The following is a 25,578-nucleotide window of genomic DNA, read 5'->3' on the forward strand; positions in this document are numbered from 1 at the left end:
TCGACTTGAGGTAAGGGTATCATTTGATGTGGTTCAGAGAAGAGGATGTGGAGAAGATCGCATTCCAGAATCGTTATAGTCATTACGAGTTTGTGGTGATGCCATTTGGGCTCTCCAATATGCATGCATCTTTCATGGATTTGATGAATTGGGTATGCAAGTCGATGCTTGATAGATCAATCATTGTTTTTATTGATGATATATTGGTGTATTCCAAGACCAGGGAGTAGCATGAGGAGAACCTTTAAGAGCTTATAGGAGTGTTGAGGTGATAACGATTGTATGCTAAGTTCTAGAAGTCTGAGTTTTGGTTATGAGAGGTCCAATTCCTACGATGTCTCATTAACCAAAAGGGATTTTGGTCGATCCACCTAGGACTTAGGCCGTGATGCAGTGGGAGGTTCTGAAGTCTTCCTCGGAGATCAAGAGTTTCTTGAGTTTAGTAGGATAATATCAGAGATTTATTTAGGATTTCCCCAACATTGCAGTACCCCTTATCCGTCTGACGAGGAAGGGCATGAATATTTAATGGGGTCCTAAGCAGCAGGTGGGATTTGAGACTATGAGACGGAGATTGTGTGAAACCCCAAGGTTGACCCTCCCTGAGGGTGTTGAGGATTTTTTCATGCTTTGTGGTGCATCTATCATAGGTTTAGGCGCAATGCATATGCAACGTGGGATAGTTATTACTTATGCTTCACGGCAGCTAAAGTCGCATGAGCTCCATTATCTGACTCATGATCTGGATTGGGGGCAGTAGTATTTTCTCTCAAGATTTGGCGGCACTACTTTTATGGGGTATGATGTACTATCTACACGGATCACAAGAGTTTGCGATATCTTATGAAGCAAACGAATCTGAACATGAGACATTGTATGTGGCTTGATGTGGTAAAGGATCATGACTATGAGATCCGATATCATCCCTGAAATCCAATGTGGTGGCTGAAGCTTTGAGCCGCAAGGCAGCTAGTTCTGCGATTGGAGGTCTGTGTATGAGGATTTCGATTGATTCGACATTGTTGGATTTTATCAGAGAGACTAAAGCCGAGGGAGTCAAGGAGGAAATTTGAAGTAAGAGAGACTTAGAGGTAAGATTGACAGGTTTACTACTGACAGCCACGATTTATTGACCCGATATGGACGGTTTTAGGTGCCAAATTTCAGTGGCATTAGAAAGACTGTGCTGGAGGAGGCGCACAAGTCCAGGTTTTCGATACACCCTGAGGCCACCAAGATGTACAGGTATTTGAGACTTAGCTACTGGTGGTCGTACATGAAGAGGAAGATAACTTGGTATGTCGAGAGGTGCTTGACATGTTGAATGGTCAAGGCCGAACTCCTGAGACCGCATGGCAAGTTGCATCCAATAGAGTTCCCATGTGGAAGTGGAAACATATTACTATGGATTTCGTTAACAAGCTACCTCGGATGGCTAAGAGGCATAATTAATTTGGATCATAGTGGATCAATTGACCAAGAACGTCAATTTATTAGCTATCTGCAAGAGCTCATTAGCCGAGAAATTGGCCAACTTGTACGTGCTCGAGATCGTTGCTCGACATGGTATTCTAGTCTCTATCTTATCTGATCAATATGGTAGGCACATCTTGTTTCTGACAGAAGTTCCATGAGGAACTGGGTACAACACTTCATCTTAGGACGACTTATCATCCGCAGACGGACGGTCAGAGTGAGCGGACCATTCAGACACTTAGGTACATGTTGAGAGCCTGTGTCATTGATTTTGGTGGGATTTTGGACACCTACCTTTATTTAGCTGAGTTCTCGTACAATATCAGCTACCACTATAATATCGGTACACTGCCTTTCAAGCTCATCTATAGAGGAAGTGTCACACCCCAGTGTGTTGGGGAGAGATTGGACATAAGGTCATGGAAAGGACCGAAGTAGTCTTTCAGGCGATACAGCTTATCCAACAGATCAGATAGAGACTTCAAATAGCTCAGAGTCGGCAGAAGAGTTATGCTGACAATTGATGATCCGAGTTGGAGTTCCAAGTCACAGATATGGTTTCATTGAAGGTATTACCCTGGAAGGGTGTAATACGCTAAAGGAAGAGGGGAAAGTTGGGGCCCCGATATATTGTGCCATTTTGGGTGATATCCATGGTTGGCAAGGTATCATACATATTGGATTTGCCTAAGGAGCTTAGCCAGATCTATAACACCTTCCATATATCTAAACTTTGGAACTGTGTAGTTGATGATTCAGTGGTTGTTCCTTTAGAGGACGTTCAGGTTGATGATCACCTTAATTACATTGGGAGGTCGGTGGCGATCTTGTATCAGAAGATGAAGGCTCTGTAACAACCCGTTATTTCAGGTCATTAAAAATCGAGTCTTGTAACCTCTTTGAAAAGTAATTAGAATATCATCGAAAAATGAAATATTCAAAAGCTCTTTTTGGAGTGCACTATGTAGTAGATATCGTCTTAAGGTTTCCAAACATATAAAGAACAATAAAATCCGAGTTATAACAAAGAAGTTATGACCATTCTAAGTTTTTCGACGAAAACCGGCAATGCGAAGTTACGTAAAAACGCGAAGTTTCAATAAAATACTTTTTGACCTTAGGTGTCTAAATGAAAGTCATAGATATCTTTAAACTACAAACGTACATAAAAAGAACGCCCAAAACTGACACCGTATGAAAAAGTTATGAATTATTAACGAACTTGTCTTACCCCGACCTTTTAAAAATAAATAATAAAAATAATTTCGGAATTTGCCAACGGAATCTAAACGAAAGTTGTAGATCATAGTCTTACCTACGCGTAGATATAAACAACGTTGAAAACAGAGTTCGTATGAAGGAGATATGAATTTTTGAAGTTTGATAAATAATTAATATATAAATTTAATTCAAAATTCGGTATTAACCGAAGCGGGAGTCACCGGGTCCATCCGAGTTACGCCCAACGTACCCCCGTACGCCCAGTGTACTCAAGGGCTAGGCTCCGGTTCGTCCACGTCGCCCCTATGCGAGGCTATGCCCCGTCCCATCCGAAGCGGAGGCAGTCGAGGACTCGGTCACGCATGACGCACGAGTACGCCCCGGGTACACCCGTACGCCCAGCGTACCGAGGCCTCTCAGCCCCTATAAAAGGGATGCGAGGGTTCCGGGGAAATTTCCTCATTTTCTCTCGTTTTTCTTATGTTTTGCCTCGTTTTCCGTGCAATATTTATCCCGAAGCCCCGATTCTCATACTCAAGCCCCGAAGGAAGTTTTACGCTCCCAAGATTCCCGAGAATCCGAGAAAATCCGCCTTTTCAAGTCAAAGTTCTGCTCGGTTTTCGTCACACCTTCTTTGATCTATCAAGTGAGTTGATACCCCTACAAACACACTTTAAATACGTTTTTAAATGCTTTTTATACTCTTTTAGGGGAGGAATACAAGTAAACATACGGTTATTATCATTTATTTCATAAAGTTTCACTTTACTCGTTTTTATCAAATGAATCACTTGTGATTCATTACTACTATGGAAAACTCTTGACATACTTTGCATGCACTAGATTTATACAAAGTATTTAGTAATTTCAAAGTATCTTTCGTTGCTAAACAGTTTTATACATTCTAAGAACTTATGATTTATGTTGTGTCAAATATGGTGGAAAAGGATAAACTTTGTAAACAAAACTACTACTTTAATACAGACTTAGTTGAGAATCCATGAGACGTGTATATCTTCAAATACTACCTTCTTGTTAAAAGGTAATACTACAAGTCCTGTCTATAACCAGAGTCTCCCGTTAGGAGAACGTGTCAAATGTGTATAGATCTATACGGGAAGTCATGATCCCGCACCCTGACTGTTAGCTACAGTCCGTCCTTTGGGGTGACAGTTTGTCATAACGCTACGATGCCTGAAGAACGTCGCTACAGATATATTATGTTCAATATGGTTATAAAACTCATCGGATATACAATTATTATAGTACTTCTAAATGATGAATGAATAGCTATTAAAACTATTCTTTATCTAACAAACTGAAATCTCCTTATAGGTTTTATTATATAAATCTATGCTTCAATCTTCTAAAGCATGTGGTTTGCTTTCGCTTTTTAGTCTTGGACACTAGACAAACTATTACTTTAGGAAAATATGGGATTTTCCTGTATACAAACCAAACAACTAATAGGAAAATAAGGGATTTTCTTGGTTCAACTATCCGCATTTTTCAACACAATTACTCTCATGCATTTCATACTTTTATAAGAAAATAAGGGATTTTCTTGGAAAACATACACTCATTTTGGAATGACATTCAATTTTTCCAAACCACTTATGAACTCACCAACTTAATTGTTGACACTTTCTCTTTGAAATAACTTGTATTCTCAGGGAACCGCTAAGCAGGTTGGAAATCAACTTTTGGGGATTAACGCGCTGGCGTTAATTATTTCTTTTGAAAAGATGTTTATGTATTTATCTTTTGAACATGTACTGAATACCATTATGTAAACATTTTTAAAACCCTTATATATGTATGGTGGTGTGTACATTCGTTTCTATGAACTGTTATGATACTGAATATGACGTCCTCCGCCCCCGAACGTTTCCGCCGTTCTGGTTTGGGGGTGTGATAGATTGGTATCAGAGCATTGTTTATAGGGAATTAAGTATATCAAAACCATTTCTTTTTGGTATACAACTATAAAATCAACTGGGCAAAAACACTCTGAGAGGAGTCATACTTTTGAAATTAAATTTATTTAGTTTTTATAAAGTAGGCATGCACTCATTCATACTAATAACAGTTTCATAATCGGATCATTTTAGAAGTATTATAAATAAGTTGTGCAGTGTAGGTACGCCTTGGGACATATAATCGGAACTGGGAAGAATATAGCCTGATCAACTATATTTGTCCGAGAGCCGACTAACGTATGCCAAGGAGTGTCTGCAGTGGACAACAAATTTAAAACTTACCAAAAGCATATCATTAAATAATACTAAGGGAGTATTTGAGTATCAGCAACCATTAAACTTAAGGGTAAATTTCATGTGCTCTAGCTTATAGTAAATTCTTAACCCTATTCTCGTACAGACTCAATGGCTGGATTCCATCACCCCAATGACCCTTACTACCCCAACCAAGGTAATGGAGGATGGATCGAAGAAGATCCTGAAGAAGACGAAGAGCCTATAGAGTTGGAGGAAGGAGATGACTCTGGTACAGATTCGAAGCTAGAGACTATCAATCCACCGGTCCCACAACCTCCTGCCCATGTGAGGAACTTCCAAGGACCCACTCCTGTGTGGGGGAGTCACCTCCACCATTGGAGCCAACAACAGATCTTACTCCCTCCCTACGGCATGTGCCGAGACTTCTATGATGTCAGAGGCGGGGGTTCGGCAGACCGAGCACTCCGGGTCATGGTTGGCAAATTAGCCAACCAGTGCTATCAATCCGGAGTTCAAGCCAACCGGATTCGCGAGGTCAATGTCGAAGTGCAAGTGTACACTTCTGACATCCGCCGTTTGGACAAGTTGCAAGGGTATGGCCTAGACCGCACTAATGCCCTCCAAGAACAAAAGAATGCAGCGATCGCAGCAATAGCGGAGATAAGGGAACAAGAAGCCGTGTTTGATAGGCACCTCATGGAGTCAAAGCAGTCCGACACGGAGTCAAGCTCCAAGCGCAAGCCACTCCGCAAGTAGTACTTGCCCGACTCTCAAATTTTGTTATAAATTAGGACTTCGGATAAAAGTACTATTTTCTTTAAACTTTCTATAATCGGAGACCTTTAGAAAGGTCAAAAACTTTTGTCTAAACTCGGATGTAACACAACTATATGTTTAATATATATAGGGCATACCTCTTTCATGTTTTAATTATGTGTAGTTCATTCAATTCGTAAGTATATCTATTCAAACTTCATTTGTAAATCAAGCTCAAAACCCTGTGTTGGTCAATCCAAATTCTTGAACTATTAAAGGAAGTTAACTCAATATCATTCAACTCTCAACCACCAAAACTTATAATCTCTCATTTTCTTTTGGCAGCGCGATGCCTCATCGTCCAAACCTAAGACCCAGACCGGGCACGACACCACCACCTCCACCACCACCGTATGATCTGGCCATGGTCCAGGCTGCTATCACAGCAGCAGTAATAGCAGCTCTATCGCAAATAAACTCCAATGCAAATGGAGGTATAGGAAGCAGCACGAATCATTCCAATCGGGGCACTGGCCATGGTCAAGTAAGGGAATGTACTTACAAGGAGTTTTCCAACTCAAAGCCAAAGACTTTTAACGGCATTGGAGGAGTCATTGCACTAATGCAATGGTTCGAAAAGACCGAAACAGTCTTCGAGATCTGCTCATGCCAAGAAACAAGCAAGGTTAAGTTCGCTACTTGCACCTTCATAGATCGAGTCCTCACTTGGTGGAAAAGCCATGTGAATTCGGTGACGCTCACTGTCGCCAACGCTATGAGTTGGGAGGATCTGAAGGTTCTATTACTAGAAGAATACTGCCCAAGGGGCGAAGTGCAAAAGCTTGAGCAGGAGCTCTGGAATCTGAAGATGACTGGGTCTGATCTAGTCGCTTACACAACTAGGTTCAACGACCTTGCTGCATTGTGCCCTACCATGGTCAACCCATAATCAAAGAAGGTTGAAAGGTACATTTGGGGGTTGTCACCCCAGATTCAAGGGCATGTCCTAGCTTCCAACCCTATTACCTACAACGGCGCTAAACGTCTGGCTCAGCGACTCATCGACCACGGGGTAAAACAGGGTACCATTGCAGCTACCGCAAATCCATCTAAGGAGGCACAGGGCCAGAGTAGGCCTTGGAACAAGAGGAGGGGACAAACCCTTCAGGAGAACCCCAAGAAAAAACAAGTAGTAGCGACCCACGCTATTACTGTACCTACCAACACTGCCCCCACAAGCTCATACAATGGGAAACTTCCGAAATGCAACCAATGCAACTTCCACCACCACGGTCTGTGCCGTGATCTTCAATGCACTAGGTGCAATAAGAAGGGGCATACAGCCCGCTACTGCAAAGAGCCAACCTAACAATCCGCCCCCACTGCTAATATCGGAGTAAGTCGCGCCTGCTTTGAGTGCGGAGACGCGGGACACTACCGCAGGGACTGCCCGAAGGCAAACAACAGGAATACCAGCGGAAGGGGCCGAGTTTTCGCAATGGGACAAGATGAAGCTGTTGCAGACCCCACTGTTGTTACAGGTACGTTTCTTCTCGATAACTCGTATGCATGCATTTTGTTTGATAGGGGAGCGGAAAGGAGTTTTGTGAGTCACGACTTTAAAGGCCTACTAAAACCAATACCACAATCATTAAGTGAACCATTCATAGTAGAAATGGACAACGGGAAAACCGAAGGCACTAAGGAGATATACTTAAACTGTACCCTAACTCTAAATGATAATCCCTTTCCAATCAACCTCATGCCAGTCTCGATTAAGAGTTTCGATGTCATCATTGGCATGGATTGGCTGAGTTCTCATCATACGGACATTTTATGTTACGATAAGGCCGTTCGCCTTAATCTGCCAACCGGCGAAACTTTCATTGTCTTGGGCGACAAACCCAGTACCACTCTTCGTATCATCTCAAGTATCCAAGCTCAGAAGTGCCTATGCAAGGAGTATCACGCGTTTTTGGCACATGTCGTAGATGTGAAACGCGAAGTCCAAGACGTCAAGAATGTGCCCGACGTATGCGATTTTCCCGAGGACCTTCCGGGAATACCACCCGCGAGACTAGTCGAGTTCAGAATCGATCTAGTTCCCGGAGCTACCCCAGTAGCCAAAGCGCCCTATCGATTAGCCCCGGCGGAGATGCAGGAGCTATCCAGCCAACTGAATGAGCTACTTGGAAAAGGATTCATCAGGCCGAGCTTCTCGCCATGGGGAGCACCTGTGTTATTCGTGAAAAAGAAGGATGGATCATTCAGGATGTGCATCGACTACCAAGAACTCAACAAACTTACCATCAAGAACTGATACCCCCTACCCCGAATCGACGACTTATTCGACCAACTCCAAGGAGTCAACTACTTTTCCAAGATCGATCTGAGATCGGGATATCACCAGCTGCGAGTCCTAGAGAGTGATGTTCCCAAGACGGCCTTCCGAACGAGATACGGACATTACGAGTTCGTAGTGATGTTGTTCGGACTAACCAATGCCCGACCGTATTCATGGATCTAATGAATCGGGTATGTCGTCCATTCTTGGATAAATTTGTGATAGTATTCATAGACGACATACTCATTTATTCAAAGAATAAAGAAGAGCATAGTCAACATCTGAGACAAGTCTTAGAGACGTTACGAACTGAGAGACTTTATGCAAAATTCTCAAAATGCGAGTTTTGGATTAGAAAGGTGGACTTCCTCGGTCACGTGGTCAGCAAGGAAGGAATCCACGTGGACCCATCAAAAATCAAGGCTATCAAAAGTTGGTTTGCACCAACTACACCAATAGAGATTCCCCAATTTCTAGGTCTTGCTGGTTATTATCGAAGGTTCATTCAGAACTTCTCCAGCATCGCAAAGCCTCTTACCGCTTTAACCCAGAAGGGTGTGACCTAAAACTAGGGAGAAAAGCAAGATGCTGCATTTCAGACTTTGAAACAGGCCCTTTGCAGTGCACCCATCCTTTCTCTTCCAGAAGGGACCGAAGATTTTGTGGTGTATTGCGACGCTTCGAAGCAAGGGCTGGGTTGTGTACTAATGCAGAGGGGAAATGTTATTACATATGCCTCACGACAACTGAAAATGCATGAAGTCAACTACACCACTCATGACCTAGAACTTGGAGCGGTGGTCTTCGCTCTTAAAATCTGGAGGCACTACCTATACGGTACCAAGTGCACCATCTTTACAGACCACAAGAGCCTTCAAAGAATCTTCGACCAGAAGGAGTTAAACATGAGACAGCGACGTTGGGTCGAATTGCTCAACGACTACGAATGTGAGGTTCGCTATCATCCGAGAAAGGCAAACGTCGTGGCCGACGCCCTTAGTCGTAAGGAGTACTCTGGCCGAAGAGTGAAGTCATTAGCCATGTCGATCCATTCGTACCTGTCAGCACAAGTCAAGGAAGCTCAAATAGAGGCCTTGAAACCCGAAAATGTGACAGGTGAGACCCTTAGGGGAATGGACAAGAACTTAGAAATCAAGAGTGACGGAGTATGCTACCTCATGAACCGAATCTGGACACCCAAGTTTGGTGGATTCAGAGAGGTAGTTATGAGCGAAGCACACAAGACTCCATACTCCGTGCACCCAGGGTCAGATAAGATGTATCTAGATCTCAAGCAACTCTACTAGTGGCCAAAAATGAAAGCATAGATTGCTACCTATGTGAGCAAGTGCTTGACTTGCGCCAAGATAAAAATAGAACACCAGAAACCCTCAGGTCTACTCCAACAACCTGAAATACCTGAGTGGAAATGGGAGCAGATTTCCATGGACTTCATAACAAAACTACCCAAAACTCAAGGTGGCCAAGATACTATTTGGGTGATTGTCGACAGACTAACCAAGTCCGCTCATTTCTTACCGATCAAGGAAACTAATAAGATGGAAAAACTATCGAGAACCTACATCCGAGAGATCGTACGACTTCATGGAGTGCAAATGTCTATCATCTCAGACAGAGACAGCATATTCACTTCCAAATTCTGGCAATCATTGCAAAAATCCATGGGAACAAGGTTGGATATGAGTACAGCCTATCACCCACAAACTGACGAACAGAGTGAGAGGACGATCCAAACCTTGGAAGACATGTTGCGAGCATGTGTAATCGACTTTGGTAAAGCATGGGATGCTCACTTACCTTTGTTCGAGTTCTCTTATAATAATAGTTATCATACTAGTATCAAGACTGCTCCATTTGAAGCCCTTTACGGCCGTAAGTGCAGATCACCTCTGTGCTGGACGGAAGTGGACGACACGCACTTGGCAAAAGGTCTAGTCCCTGATAGCACCCTCACTGGTCCAGAGATCGTCAGAGAAACGACTGAAAAGATCATGCAAATACGAGAGCGACTGAAATCCTCAAGGGATAGGCAAAAGAGTTATGTCGACAAAAGACGAAAACCCTTGGAATTTCAGATTGGTGACCGTGTACTGCTAAAGGTCTCGCCCTGGAGGGGCATGATACGCTTTGGAAAGCGAGGGAAGCTAAATCCTAGGTACATTGGACCCTTCGAAATCATTTCAAGAATTGGTCCAGTGGCTTACAAACTCCAACTTCCAATCGAGCTTAACAAAGTACATCCAGTATTCCACGTATCGAACCTGAAAAAGTGTTTGTCCGACGAAACACTTGTAATTCCACTCGATGAAATCGAACTAAATGAAAATCTTAACTTTGTGGAAGAACCCGTCGAGATCATGGATAGGGAAGTTAAACGAACTAAACAGAGTCGCATTCCAATAGTAAAGGTCCGATTGAATGCTAAGAGGAGACTTGAGTTCACGTGGGAACGAGAAGATCAAATGCAACAGAAGTATCCGCATCTCTTCCTCAGCCCCTAAAACTTTTCTTTTGTATTAAAATTTGGGGACGAAATTCCCTCTAACGGGGGGATGATGTAACAACCCGTTATTTCAGGTCATTAAAAATTGAGTCTTGTAACCTCTTTGAAAAGTAATTAGAATATCATCGAAAAATGAAATATTCAAAAGCTCTGTTTGGAGTGCACTATGTAGTAGATATCGTCTTAAGGTTTCCAAACATATAAAGAACACTAAAATCCGAGTTATAATGAAGAAGTTATGACCATTCTAAGTTTTCCGACGAAAACCGGCAATGCGAAGTTACGTAAAAACGCGAAGTTTCAATAAAATACTTTTTGACCTTAGTTGTCTAAATGAAAGTCATAGATATCTTTAAACTGTAAATGTACTTAAAAAGAACGCCCAAAACTGACACCGTATGAAAAAGTTATGAATTATTAACGAACTTTTCTTACCCCGACCTTTTAAAAATAAATAATAAAAATAATTTCGGAATTTGCCAACGGAATCTAAACGAAAGTTGTAGATCATAGTTTCACCTACGCGTGGATATAAAGAACGTCGAAAACGGAGTTTGTATGAAGGAGATATGAATTTTTGAAGTTTGATAAATAATTAATATATAAATTTAATTCAAAATTTGGTATTATCCGAAGGGGGAGTCACCGGGTCCATCCGAGTTACGCCCAGCGTACCCCCGTATGCCCAGCGTACTCAAGGGCTAGGCTCCGGTTCGTCCACGTCGCCCCTATGCGAGGCTATGCCCCGTCCCATCCGAAGCCGAGGCAGTCGAGGACTCGGTCACGCATGACACATGAGTACGCCCCGCGTACACCCATACGCCCAGCGTACCGAGGCCTCTCAGCCCCTATAAAAGGGATGCGAGGGTTCTAGGGAAACTTACTCATTTTCTCTCGTTTTTCTTGCGTTTTGCCTCTCTTTCCGTGCAATATTTATCCCGAAGCCCCGGTTCTCATACTCAAGCCCTGAAGGAAGTTTTACGCTCCCGAGATTCCCAAGAATCCCGAGAAAATCTGCCTTTTCAAGTCAAAGTTCTGCTCGGTTTTCGTCACACCTTCTTCAATCTATCAAGTGAGTTCATACCCCTACAAATACACTTTAAATGCTTTTTATACTCTTTTAGGGGAGGAATACAAGTAAACATACGGTTATTATCATTTATTTCATAAAGTTTCACTTTACTCGTTTTTATCAAATGAATCACTTGTGATTCATTACTACTATGGAAAACTCTTGACATACTTTGCATGCACTAGATTTATATAAAGTATTTAGTAATTTCAAAGTATCTTTCGTTGCTAAACAGTTTTATACATTCTAAGAACTTATGATTTATGTTGTGTCAAATATGGTGGAAAAGGATAAACTTTGTAAACAAAACTACTACTTTAATACAGACTTAGTTGAGAATCCATGAGACGTGTATATCTTCAAATACTACCTTCTTGTTAAAAGGTAATACTACAAGTCCTGTCTATAACCAGAGTCTCCCGTTAGGAGAACGTGTCAAATGTGTATAGATCTATACGGGAAGTCATGATCCCGCACCCTGACTGTTAGCTACAGTCCGTCCTTTGGGGTGACAGTTTGTCATAACGCTACGACGCCTGAAGAACGTCGCTACAGATATATTATGTTCAATATGGTTATAAAACTCATCGGATATACAATTATTATAGTACTTCTGAATGATGAATGAATAGCTATTAAAACTATTCTTTATCTAACAAACTGAAATCTCCTTATAGGTTTTATTATATAAATCTATGCTTCAATCTTCTAAAGTATGTGCTTTGATTTCGGTTTTTAGTCTTGGACACTAGACAAACTATTACTTTAGGAAAATATGGGATTTTCCTGTATACAAACCAAACAACTAATAGGAAAATAAGGGATTTTCTTGGTTCAACTATCCGCATTTTTCAACACAATTACTCTCATGCATTTCATACTTTTATAAGAAAATAAGGGATTTTCTTGGAAAACATACACTCATTTTGGAATGACATTCAATTTTTCCAAACCACTTATGAACTCACCAACTTAATTGTTGACACTTTCTCTTTGAAATAACTTGTATTCTCAGGGAACCGCTAAGCAGGTTGGAAATCAACTTTTGGGGATTAACGCGCTGGCGTTAATTATTTCTTTTGAAAAGATGTTTATGTATTTATCTTTTGAACATGTAATGAATACCATTATGTAAACATTTTTAAAACCCTTATATATGTATGGTGGTGTGTACTTTCCTTTCTATGAACTGTTATGATACTGAATATGACGTCCTCCGCCCCCGAACGTTTCCGCCGTTCTGGTTTGGGGGTGTGAAAGGTTCTACGTAACAAGGTGGGGGAGCATTACCCGTATTTGTTCACAGTAGGGGACTTCGAGGACTTAGTCTAGTTCAAGTGGGAGAGAATTGTAACATCTCGTTGATGAGGTATTTTTAATTCTAACCCTATATATAAAGAAATATTGCATTTTAGCCCTTGTGCATGAGAAAGATTGCAAAATGGTCCATAATGGCATTTTTGTAATTATGGTGGCAGGCTCAAGTACACAGGGCGTACTCCCAGCGTACGTAGGGCATACATGGGTGAGCCACAAACCCTAATTTTTAGGGTTTGGACCCTATATAAACATCATTAACCTTCAGGTGCTCACTCCCTCGCCAGCCTCCAACCCTCATTTCGTCATTTGCAAACCCCTAATACACTTTTGAGCATTATTGAGCTTTGTATTTGTGTTTTGGTCACCTTGAAGGATAAAGGAAGAAGAGAAGGTTAGCTTAGAGAAGTAGAAGTCTTTGGATCCAGGATCTCATCACCTTTGGGCATCAACTGGTGGTAAAATTATTTAAACGTGATGAAGTTACACATAGATCTAAGTTAGCCAAGAATATGGGTTCTCTTGGTCCCATTAATTTGGTATTTTGAGTATGAGTTATTCCAATCCATTTAAGTTGTCCTTTCAAACGTCTAGAGTTGTTTATAAGCATAAAAATGTGGTCTTGATCATTTCTTCCCTTCCATGCATGTTCTACAAGGTCTTAATGGGTTAAGTAATTAAGGTTTTTAGTATTGAGCGCTTTTTGGACATGCAAGACCATAAAGTTGCAAACTTTATGGTCAAATACGTCTTTTGGGGCTTGTATCATACTTTCGACGTAAGGTCTTGATGTATTAATCTCTTCATGAGAAAAGAGATTAACCATGTGCATACGCTGGGTGTACCAAATGGTACGCAATGCGTACGCGGTCAAAGCCATGTCTTTTGGTTAACAAGCGAGTATGCCCAACGTACTGAGGAGTACGCCCAACATACTCGACTGGGTTGGCTCGGCTGGGTTGAGTCGGATGGTTTATTTATTTTGAGTTTTAACCAAGTATAACCTGAGGGTATTTTAGGTCAATTGAGTGGTATTTGAGATCAGACATTGTTTTGTGTTTAGGTGATCGGTTGGCTTGTTATTTGGAGTTGTGATCTGCCAGACATCTTGCAGACTGAGAGGTGAGTTATCCTAACAGTAATTACAGGTCGAAGGCACTAAGGCCGTCCCAATGGATTGATATCCTGTTAGATACCGAGTTAAGATATGTTGAACATGTGATAGATCTATTCGATTACCTGATAGTTATGGATATCTGTTAGACTGGTAGATCTGTAGGACTACCTGTGATTAATGACGGTATACTTATATGCTTGTTGAACATGTACATTATTTGTTATATGTCGACATATTACATTGGATTTGAGACTACTGTGTTGTGCTGTCAGTTAACAGACTGGTGGAATCCAACCAGGAGGTTGTGGACCAGGGCATTCCAACCGAGAGATTGTGGGCCAAGGATAATCCTACCAGGATGTTGTGGACCCAATATGTGGTATGCCAGGCAATCCAACCGGCAGGTTGTGGGCCAGGGTAATCCAACCGGGAGGTTGTGGACCCAATACGGTAACCTATGTATTTTATATCTTGTGTGATGGTACTTTGGGGGAACTCACTAAGATTTGGCTTACAGTTTCAATTTATTATTTTAGGTACTTCTGATGATCGTAGGAAAGCGAAGACATCATCGTGCACATCTTCCTATTTTGTGTTATGGGATCTTGGGAAATCTCTTATTTTGAATAATACTTTTGAAACAATAGTTCTTTTTTTAAACAATGATGGTTATTGGTGGCTTTTTGTAACAACCTGATATTTTAAGTCAATATAATAGTTTAGGTCAAATTGTGACTCGTTTTAAAGTAATAAAGAAAATTAACCTTAAAAATGTTAAATAAACCTGATTTGAATGAATAAAGTGGTAGAGATCGTAACACGGTTGCCGAAGATATAAAGAACATAGAAATATGAGCTATAACGAAGAAGATATGACCTATCGAAGATCCGTGACAAAACCGGCAAAACACTATGTAGCGTAAAGAGTGAGTTTTCAATAAAATGCTTTTTAGCCTGAACAATCTAAATGAAATTCACAGAATACGTTGAACCAAGAGTTTACATAAAAAGAACGTCTAAATCTGACTTCGTATGAGGAAGTTATGATTTTTTTAAGATTCGAGACAGCATTGTACATCCCAAAAATCAAACTAAAGATCGAGCTATTTTTAGGCAACACAACCTAAACAACAATTGAAGATCTCGTCAATAGTAGTGAAATGGTAAAAAGACAGACAAAAACAGATGTCGAATGAAAATTTTATGAATTTTTAATGGACTTTTCCTGTCCCGGCCCGTTAAAAATATAACATTAAAAATAAAGTCAAACTTAGCCGATGGAGTCTAAATGAAAGTTATAGAGTATAATCTTACATATGCGTGGATATAAAGAGCGTCAAAAACGGAGCTTATATGCAAAAGATATGAAATTTTGATGTTCTGGGCACAAAATACGAGGTGTAATCGAAGCCGTACGCCCAACGTAGTTCGTATGTACGCCCAGCGTACTCAGAAACAAGGTCCGGAGTCGGCCATGTCGTCCTTCCTTCTCTTATTGACACATATCAGCCACGTTCGAAGCTCAAATACCGAACACGCGCCATGTCGCTTGTACGCCCAGCGTAACGAGTACGCCCATCGTACCAAAGTTATGCCCAACGTACTTCGAGGTTTCAGCCAACTATAAAAGGAATGTGAGGTCTCCAGATTTATGTTACAAAATTTCTTATTCTTTCACCCTAAAGCCCTCTCTAACCACTCTAAACCACCCCGAAGCCTCGAGAACACCCCTAACACCCGAAGAAAGCCCGAAGCCCCGAAGTCCTTGAGAAAATAATATTTTCCTGTTGAAACTCTACCCGCATATAGCCCGGTTTTTCATCAGAAACTCACGGTTTCTTCGAGAAAGATCATCTATAGAAATGAAACACTGCCCAAATCACCATTTATCAGGTGATTTCATACCCCTATACTATTCCGAAATTTTCTATGTTTTTAGGGGGGAATACAAGTAAAAACACAAGTAATATTGTGTTTAAAATACAAATTGTTTATTTCGCTCTTTTATATATATATTATAAACATTGTACGCAAAAATACTAACTAAATCTTTTTGTTACCAAACTTATAAACTCTCCAGGTTGTTAAAATATAATAGGCTCATGTTACGTAAATTACACACGTATAAACTATAATGGGTACAGTTTATGGAACTTATGAACTATTTTACGAAGTCCATGTTAAAAACATGGAAATAAACTTATAAGCTATAATAGGTATAGTTTATGGAATAAAAGGATCTTTTTTCAAAACTACTTGTTATTTACAAAAAGATTTTCTGCTTTATTACTAGTAAATTCGTTGAAACAATTTGTGAGACGCCTTCATGTACTTATCTAAGTACCCATTAAATTCCTGACTTATAACCAAAGTCTCCCGGAGGGAGAGCATGAGTTTGTGTATATATCTATACGGGACTGACAATCCCGTACCAGAGCTGCTTGCAATAGCTAGGTCGGCAGACCTGTGGTGACAAATGTCATACCGATTCCAACGCCTGAAGAACGTCGTTTCAGGCCATCTTAGGTCATCAAGTATGGTTATGAGAAATCACAAGGAGAAAACAATGATATATTTACGTATTAATATACTTTCCTTAAACAATCTTAAAGGATATTAACTATATGATGACTCAGTATATACAATAATGTTAGATAAAATTGATGTCCGGTAGACAGTGGAATTTGTGATGTCCGCCTTACTTCCTGTTCCTTTTTTGGTTGTGGGCTTAGGGCAGATTCACCCATTTAACTGTCTGTTTGATCTCGGTCATATACAACTCATATGTACTAGCTAATCATAGGAGGGTGGTATCGTTGTAATGAGCTTTTTAGGGTAAACACAATTTCAGCTAGTTTTATATTTAAATAAAACTAGGTATCGTTAAACTAAGTATGGTAATTATACATGTAGTTTTCGGTCATGGTTCATATTAGATCACAGTTCAGTTCATAGTAACAGTTCATGATTTAACTTGCTGAAAACAAATACGATTAATTACTGAAAACAATGTTTTACAAATACGATATTAGTTTATATATAATTAGTATAAACTAAGTAATCATAGAAGGAACATGTATGGTCATCTTACTCATTAAGAAAATATAGGATTTTCTTGAGGAACATGCGAACTTTTCCAAAGAACAAAGAACATACTTTTTATAACAAAATCACTTATGAACTCACCAACTTAAATGTTGATACTCTCTTTTCAAACCACTTGTATTCTCAGGAAAGTTAGTAGCAGGTACTCTCTTGGGCGTTATGAAGACGGAGCATATTAGTATTACGTCTTATCTTTTGGCTATAGTTTTAATGTAAATCAATCAATGCTTTAAACACAATGTCAATTTTATATTATGAATACAATGGTTGTTCTTGCTTTGATTACTATTATACAATGGTTGTGATACTGTACATGATGTCGTCGGGCCCCGAATGTTTCCGCCGTTCAAGTTTGGGGGTGTGACAGATTGGTATCAGAGCATTGTTTATAGTGAACTCAGTATATCAACCCATAAAAGATATATAACTACAAATACAATGTGATAAAAACACTCTGACCAAGATTTATACTTTTATGAAAGTATACACATATATACATATACATATACTAGAAGAAGTATTACAAGAAGAACAAAACAAAAGTATTTAGATGTTGGACACTACAGTCAAACCTAGACAATTATGTAATCATATCTGGGATAAATATAGCATGATCAACTATATTTATTTGAGATACGAACAACATGCATTTGGGAGTGATGGTAGTGTTGCAGCGAGCCTAAAACTTACCAAAAGCCAATATACAACGGATATCTAGAACAAAACACAAAGTTAAAATACTATAGGAGTATTTTATGATACTATACAATAACAACAAGTCTAAAAGTTTACCAAATTCTTATACCAAGAAAACTCTAGAATCAAACATGAAACTAAAATACTATAGGAATATTTTAGGTACTATAAATAACTTATGTGAAAACTAAAGACCCTTACTGGTAGGCCTACAATTCTTGAGTGTATACATTAAGGTTATATATAGTTGAGATTTTATAGACTTAAAATTTGTGATTTTCACTCTACTTCCTGTTCCTTGTCTGGTTGTGGTTTTAGAGTAGGATCACTTATTCGAAGGCCTGTTTGATCTGGATTATATATAATCTGTATACACTACGTGATTATAGGAAGACCGGTAAGGATCATCCTCATAAAAAAATATTTTTAAATAAAAATGTTTTATTAATCATATAGATTCTTTAGATATTCCCATTCTCGCACAAACCTCATAGATAGATGTAACCACTCCTTTACAACAACAATAGAGGAGTCAAGGAAGATCAAGAAGAGATTCATAAGGAGGATTCTAAGAAGGAAACAGACGAGTAATAAGGAACTAGAGAAATCATCAAGGACCTTTAACCTATCAAGAACACATATGAGAAGCTCACTCAAACATTTAGGTTCAAACTCCCCATTATGAAGTAATGGGGATCAGTGTTAAAACCCTAAGCATGACAGAGCGGAGATTCAACATGCCTACGAAGATCAAGGACACCATATAGATACCAGGAGATAACAAATCACTACCACCAAGAGTATGATAGAGAACAGAGGAAACCACTCGTGAGACATGCGAGGTGGTAGAGTACCTGATGCGTCATGCTAACAACTAATAATTAATATAACCTAGTGAGTTGGTGATTACACTACTCACCCTATGTGTTAGGCTTATCGCCTTTTCTGTCGCAACTAATAACAGTAAATCGAATCAAGAAATCTTATTTGAGAGTGATTACTACTAAAAATTCCTAACAGTAAATCGACGTACAGTAAGTGAGGTCTATATAAAATAGAATACCATCCCGGAACCCCTACAATACTTAATTTCAGACTAAAACAACCGATCAGAAACATATTACAAAGTACTTACAACTTGGTTTGATGAATCCATGCTGAAAATTTGGTCTGAAATATAGGTAGATGGTGCTTAAACGTATATTCCGGATTTTTTTTGTGTGGGACCTATACACACACACACACTATTGGGCTAGGGCTAGTTTTCGGGTCCGAAATGACCTATTCTGGAACAAAGGGTTATTTTTTAAAAAAAAAGAAAATTGATTATATTTTAGTAAAAAAAACCAAAAAATATTAGATGTCATTATAATATAAATGAAATGATATTCCTACATATCATATATTATGTTGAAAGTCATATCATATATTATGTTGAAGTCGTTTAATATTTTGATAAATGATAATTCATCATGCGATAATTAAAAGATATTTTGTAGTTTTTTTCACTATTATTTTCCAAGATTATTATATATAATCCGTATGGACCATTTTATTATAACTTTTCTATACATAGGATTTTTAGTATGTTATTATAATTTAAATGGAATGATATTCCTACATATTAAAAGGGGTGAGAAAGAACTAAACAAGTAAGATGATGGGGGGATTTGTAAATTCAAATATATTCTTAATTTTTTTTTGGGTTTATTTTTTTTTATCTTTTTAATTGTCATCGTACAGTAAGTGAGATGAAAAACGGACAATAAGTTGTGCCGCTAAGCCTTTTTGAATGATAAATCTAATTTCTAAATATTATTAAAAGAGAGCCCTTAAATTCTAATCTTAAGAAATCAGGACCTTCGTTACATTTCAATCCTTAATTTCTAACCCTTAGATTGTTTGTTTGCTGACACATGCTCATGCTCATGAACCTTTACACGGTTATTTTTCTTTCCTTCGTCGTCTATCCTCATTCTCTCTTTTTCAATTGTAACCTAATTTTACTTCAATCATGCATCTTCTTACTTTTCTCCCTCCCTTTTTCTCTAAACCTAATGCTTCTTTCAATCGACATCAGAAAGGGTTACCCAATCGATTTCATACATCAAATCGATCCAAGATTAGTCTTCTTCCCCACTACTATGTGTTCTTCCTAGGACGATAGAATCTTGCCTGTAAGTCCTGTAATTATGATCGTTGACGATTTTGATTCTATAACCGAATGGGTTTTTCTTGAGTTTTCTAATTGTACTTTTTCACTTTTCAAAAATAGATTTTTGTGGGATTTACGGTAACAGACCTTAAAACAGGTCACTGATTTGGATATTTTGGCTTTCTCAATTACTCGATTGAGAGCCTTTATATTTTTTTGCTGCTTTTCCCTTCTTTGCTGAACAGGGTTATTCAGGTAATTTGGTAACTAAACTTAAATGTTTCTTTTTGAGTAAATAAACTTTTCCATAGGTTCTGATTTTTGTATGTATTATGCAGATTATAGTTCATTTATGGGCAACAGGAGGGGGACACTTTCTGCTAATTCTTTCCTTGTGATTCAAGATGTGATTTCTGTGTTTGGATCTAATCACTTTGACACATGTTTTATTAAAACATGCAATGCCTATATTGCCCGATGCAGGAGTATGGAAACTGTTGATGCAAAACATATTGAGTATTTGAGGGACAATTTTGTCAATTTATGCTCTCTTGATGTTGAAAAGTCTTGTAACAAGGCACTTGTTTCAATTCAGCAACTTGCTTATATACCGCGACATGCAAAGCAGAAGGAGAATAAGGTATGGAATCTGTCGAAGGAATGGAATCTTGAATTCCAATCCGGAATGTTTACAATTCTTGTTTTTTTTTTGTTCACAGGAAGCAATCAAGAAGATATACAGTTGGCAATATGCTCAGTGCATTGAGATTTGAGTTCTTTTCATTTCAACAAATGCAAATGAATCTGATATTCAGCCATTGTTGCACTTGATAATAGAGCTTATAAATGGAATCTCCAATCTCTTTCCTAGATCAAGATATATTCCTTTGAGAACAAGATGCATTCAGTGGTTAAACAAACTCTCGAATTCTTGTGGGATTTTTATCCCTGTTGCTTCATTGATCTTAGACATGCTTGAATATAAAGTCAACAAAGAGGGTAGTAAATCAAGAAAATCTGTTAAGTTAGCATCAAATTTAAAGGTTAGTTGTTCGTTATTACTTTAATAATTTGTTACAGTATCTTCATGTTTTTTTGTATTGTAACAAGTTTATTTGTTTGTTGTAGCTTCCGAAATTTTGGTTGAAATCACAAAACTTCTTGGACCAATGTGTTTATACAGCTGTTGAACTGCTTTCAGCTCACTTTCTTCAATGGAGTTTTCACATTTCTGTTCCTGAGTTAGCTACAATTCCACTCATCAGACTAAAAAAGTTTTATGAAAGAACTACAGTTGAAAGTTTGATGTGTGTAGTGAAGCGACTTATGGATCAGGTATTTTGAAAAATATGTCAGATTTTTGTAATAAATAGAGCTTATAAAAACATATATACCTAAATATAGCAATGTCATTGAAATATGAAAACATTCTTCATTGTTGCTATTTCTTGAATTTAGGTGGAGCAGAATGTTGAGTTTGTGCAGAAGAAAAGGGATGATGTGGCTTTTTCACTAAATGACCACGAGTCTGTTGATCTATTTTTGCAGGTATTTTATCTTTTCAATGAATTTTTTTTGATTTTTTGATGAAATTTTTTTTTTATGCAGTTTGAAAAAGCCTCCAATAGACATGGTGCAAATGATAACAGTGATATTATATTCATATTTAAAATAAAATAATACACTTTAATAATTAATAAAACATGGTGCAAATGATAGTTGTTCGAGTGTTTTACAAATTTTTAATATTTGTAATACCAATTAACAAATAACAATAAAATTCATATATCGCTTCAATATTAAACCCTACAATAAAGCAATCTTTTTTTAATCAAGTATACCAATTTTATTTTTTTTTATTTATAAACTATTTATAATATTCACGATTGGTCCATATGGTTTGAAAAATATATCATGTTGAGGATAACTATGAAAACCATCACATGCTTGATTCTTATGGTTTCAAAGCTTTGCATGATTGGTCATTTTGTCGAACTCTGTCAAAAATGAAACCTTTAAGTATAAGTAAAATGACCAAAATACTTATAATTTTATCTTTTTTGCTATTTCAGGATGTTATAAAGTATAATCAACCAAGTATGTAAATAAAACAGAGAATAAATTACATTATTAGTCCATGTGAGGTAATTTGCATGTTTGGTCTTTATTTTTTTAACATTGTTGTATGATTTTGTTTCAAGTTTATACTCTACCATAACTAAAATGATTGTTATTCCATTAGTCCATGTGATTTACGGTAACATACCTTTATTTAGTTATATACAAATTTTTTTTTTTTTTACCTAATTTAAACCCTTCAAATATCCAATTCACTTATTTAAAGTGCTAGAAATCATCAATATCAATATATATATATATATATATATATATATATATATATATATATATATATATATATATATATATATATATATATATATATATATATATATATATATATATAGCCAAGCACGTAAAACTTATCAAACATATTGAAATGAGTGACATTTCAAATGCTTCGAGAAAGAAAAAACCTACAAGGTCTGTTACTAATGTTTTACCCAGCAACTCTTCCCCAACAATACCACTGTCTGATTTCCACAGTATTGCTGATCTCCAACAAGTACATTAGGTTTATATATATCACTTTCATTTACAATATATAAATTATGTGAAATTGGTTTTGTATTATTTATATCTTAATCCTTGATTATCTCTAAATATTATTAAAAGAGAACCTTAAATTCTAAAATGAAGAAACAAAGACCCTTGATTATATTTCACTCTTTGATCTCCACCTTTGGATTATTTTGATGACATCATCTTAGACCAAAATACGTTTTGCTGACATATAGACCAAAATACGCACGGTAACTTCCTTCTTACTTTTCATTCCGAATCCTAATTTCATTATAATCAAGAGTGTATATCGACATGAAGTCATTTTCTTCTTCTTTTTCTCTTTCTTTCTCTAATCCATCAATGGATGTAGCTGTGATCGATTGGAAGGATTCACAGTTCGAAAAGGACATACTTTATGAAGACATTAACGCTCCTCAATGGATTGATTTCTCCAGTCATGATCCTCCTTTTGATGATGAAGCTTGGGGCATTCACAAAGCGCCGTTGAATTTTAGGGTTTTGTTTCTAGGGTTCCTTTCTTCGTTCTTTTCTTTTCTGGGTTTCTTGATGTATTGAGTGATGTCGATGGCAACACACAATCAACAAGCTTCTAGAACGACGTCGTCACTTGCAAAGCGACAGACATCATGTTGTAATCTTAATGTGTTTCACTTTCAGTTCAAGAAGGATTATTTGGGTACCCTTTTTATTCCATTATTGCTTGTTTGATCGTTAAATTTGGATGCAGGCCCGAGAAGCTGCAATTGTAGCTGCACATGGAAAAATGGTAGATTTCCAAAGAAGAAAGAGTAATTCTTATATCTTTTATCACTACCATTATGGGCATTGGCTACTAGAAAAGCTTCATAAGGTCCATTAGCATACCCTTCCAAGGTCTCTGGCTCATTGTCATAGGTTTCATGCTTTGGACTAGAAGCTTGATTCCGAAATTAGTAGAGAAGCAAACCAAAGGGAATAAGCAGTGATCTTTAATTTCCAAAAACCAGGAATATAACTAGAAAATGCAATAGAATATAAAAGAATTCTATTAAAATTCTGATGAAAATGTCCCTGTATGAGCGTCCGGAATAACGACATGAAGCGGATAAGCTTAATGAAAAGAATACCATCCACAATGTGACCAAAATACCCCTTGGACAAATACGCATAATTAAAATGACAGGCTCCAGCATTCCTTATCTTCTTTAAATCAATATCACTCATATCAAAATACTTGTGATTAGTCTTGTGTCTTGTGATTATACCGCTGAAATTTCAATTTTTACAAAATGACAAATATACCCTTTAAGTCATTTATTGAATAACCCTCTTTTATTAATGTGTGGCTGATAAATATTACTTTCAAAGGTCAGACTTTCACAGTGGGTGAATTTAGTATTTTTTTTTATCATTGCTAGGTAGTTTTTTACTAATTATTATTTTTACACCATGTATTCCAGGCACGTAAAAAACTCAACCAAATTGAGCTCTCTTATTGTGAGATTTATGCCTCTTGTGAGCCCTGTCCTATATGCTTCGGTGACATTCATCTTTCAAGAATCAAGGTGCATTTTCCTCTCTAATCCAAATGACATCTTTGCCTTTTGTCTAAAATTGAGAGTAAAGTTACAACACTACAACCTTTTATGTTCTGCTTTAACAAAGAGTGTAAATGACCATTTTACCCCTAAAATCCAAAAAAAGATCCGTTATTTAGTTTATTTATGTGAATGCAAAGGTTGGTTTATGGGGCAAAAGCATAAGCAGCACTTGCAATTGGGTTTGATGATTTCATTGCAGATGCATTAAGAGGCACTGGATTTATCAAAAGGCTCATATGGAGATTAAAAAGGCAAATGGAAATGGAGCAGTTATTGCTGAACAAGTATTTGAAAACACCAAAGCCAAATTCTCCATGTATTGATTTCATTTCATACATTTTAACATTTCACATTTTCAACATTATTATTATTTCTCCATTGTTCTCAACAATTGATTACAGAATCTCAAGTTTTCTTTCATTAGACACTTCTTTCTTAAAGTCAAGTTGTTGTTCAAAAGAATCCTTTTCTTTCTAAAAGTCAATCCACTGCTCTTTCTTTATAATTATTTTTTCAATTGACTAACAGTAAATGAAAGAATAGTTGATTAATTACAATATGTATTTATACCAATTATAATGCAATTAAATCCTTGTGGTATTCATATTTGGATTTCCATGTGAAAAAAATTGCACTTAACATTCATACCTAATGTAAATTTGAAACCATTCCTTCAATTTTCAGTAGAGTTTTCCTATGTTCTTACATCATTGACACCATCTGTGTGTGTGTGTGTGTGGCTATTTCTGTATGACCAAGGGTCAAAATGGTTATTTTTAATCAAAGTATGTTGGGTAAATGATGTAACAGCCCGGATTTCCAGGTATTAGTTAATTTTGTTCTTTTTGGCTTTTGTGAGGAGACTCGGCGAGTTGGAGCCCAAACTCGCCGAGTATGATCCCGGATATGGACGCGGGTTCGCGTCCGGACTCAGCGAGTCCAAGAGTGGACTCGGCGAGTCCACGCTATTTAATGAAACCCAAATTTCCAGGGTTTGAGACCTATTTAAGGGGGCTTATGGCCGTCATTTGCGGCCACCGACCCCTAGAGAGAGACCCTAAAGAGATTTGAGCGTTTTGGGAGAGATAAGAGGCCATTATTGACATTTGAAGCTTGGTTTGGCAAGGCTAAGGAGTTTTCAGCTAAGAGGAGGCAAGTGGAGTGGACATCCTTCGATTTTGGAGTTCAGAACATCATCTTGGAGGTATATCTTGGTTTCCTTCTCTGTTATTATGTTAAACATGGGGGTTTAGGGTTTCTTGACCTCTTTTTTGGTTAGATTTGATGTCCATTTCGTCCCTATTTGTGATGAGGCTTGAGATGAGACCCATAGAG

General features: G+C 37.9%; 1 pseudogene; it reads left to right on the forward strand.

The window, feature by feature from the left end:
- Nucleotides 1-5,405: 5,405 nt before the first annotated feature.
- LOC111892856 (protein REBELOTE-like) lies at nucleotides 5,406-24,666 on the forward strand (annotated as a pseudogene).
- Nucleotides 24,667-25,578: the final 912 nt, after the last annotated feature.

This window comes from Lactuca sativa, chromosome 9 (assembly GCF_002870075.4).
Source record: "Lactuca sativa cultivar Salinas chromosome 9, Lsat_Salinas_v11, whole genome shotgun sequence".
NCBI lineage: Eukaryota > Viridiplantae > Streptophyta > Magnoliopsida > Asterales > Asteraceae > Lactuca > Lactuca sativa.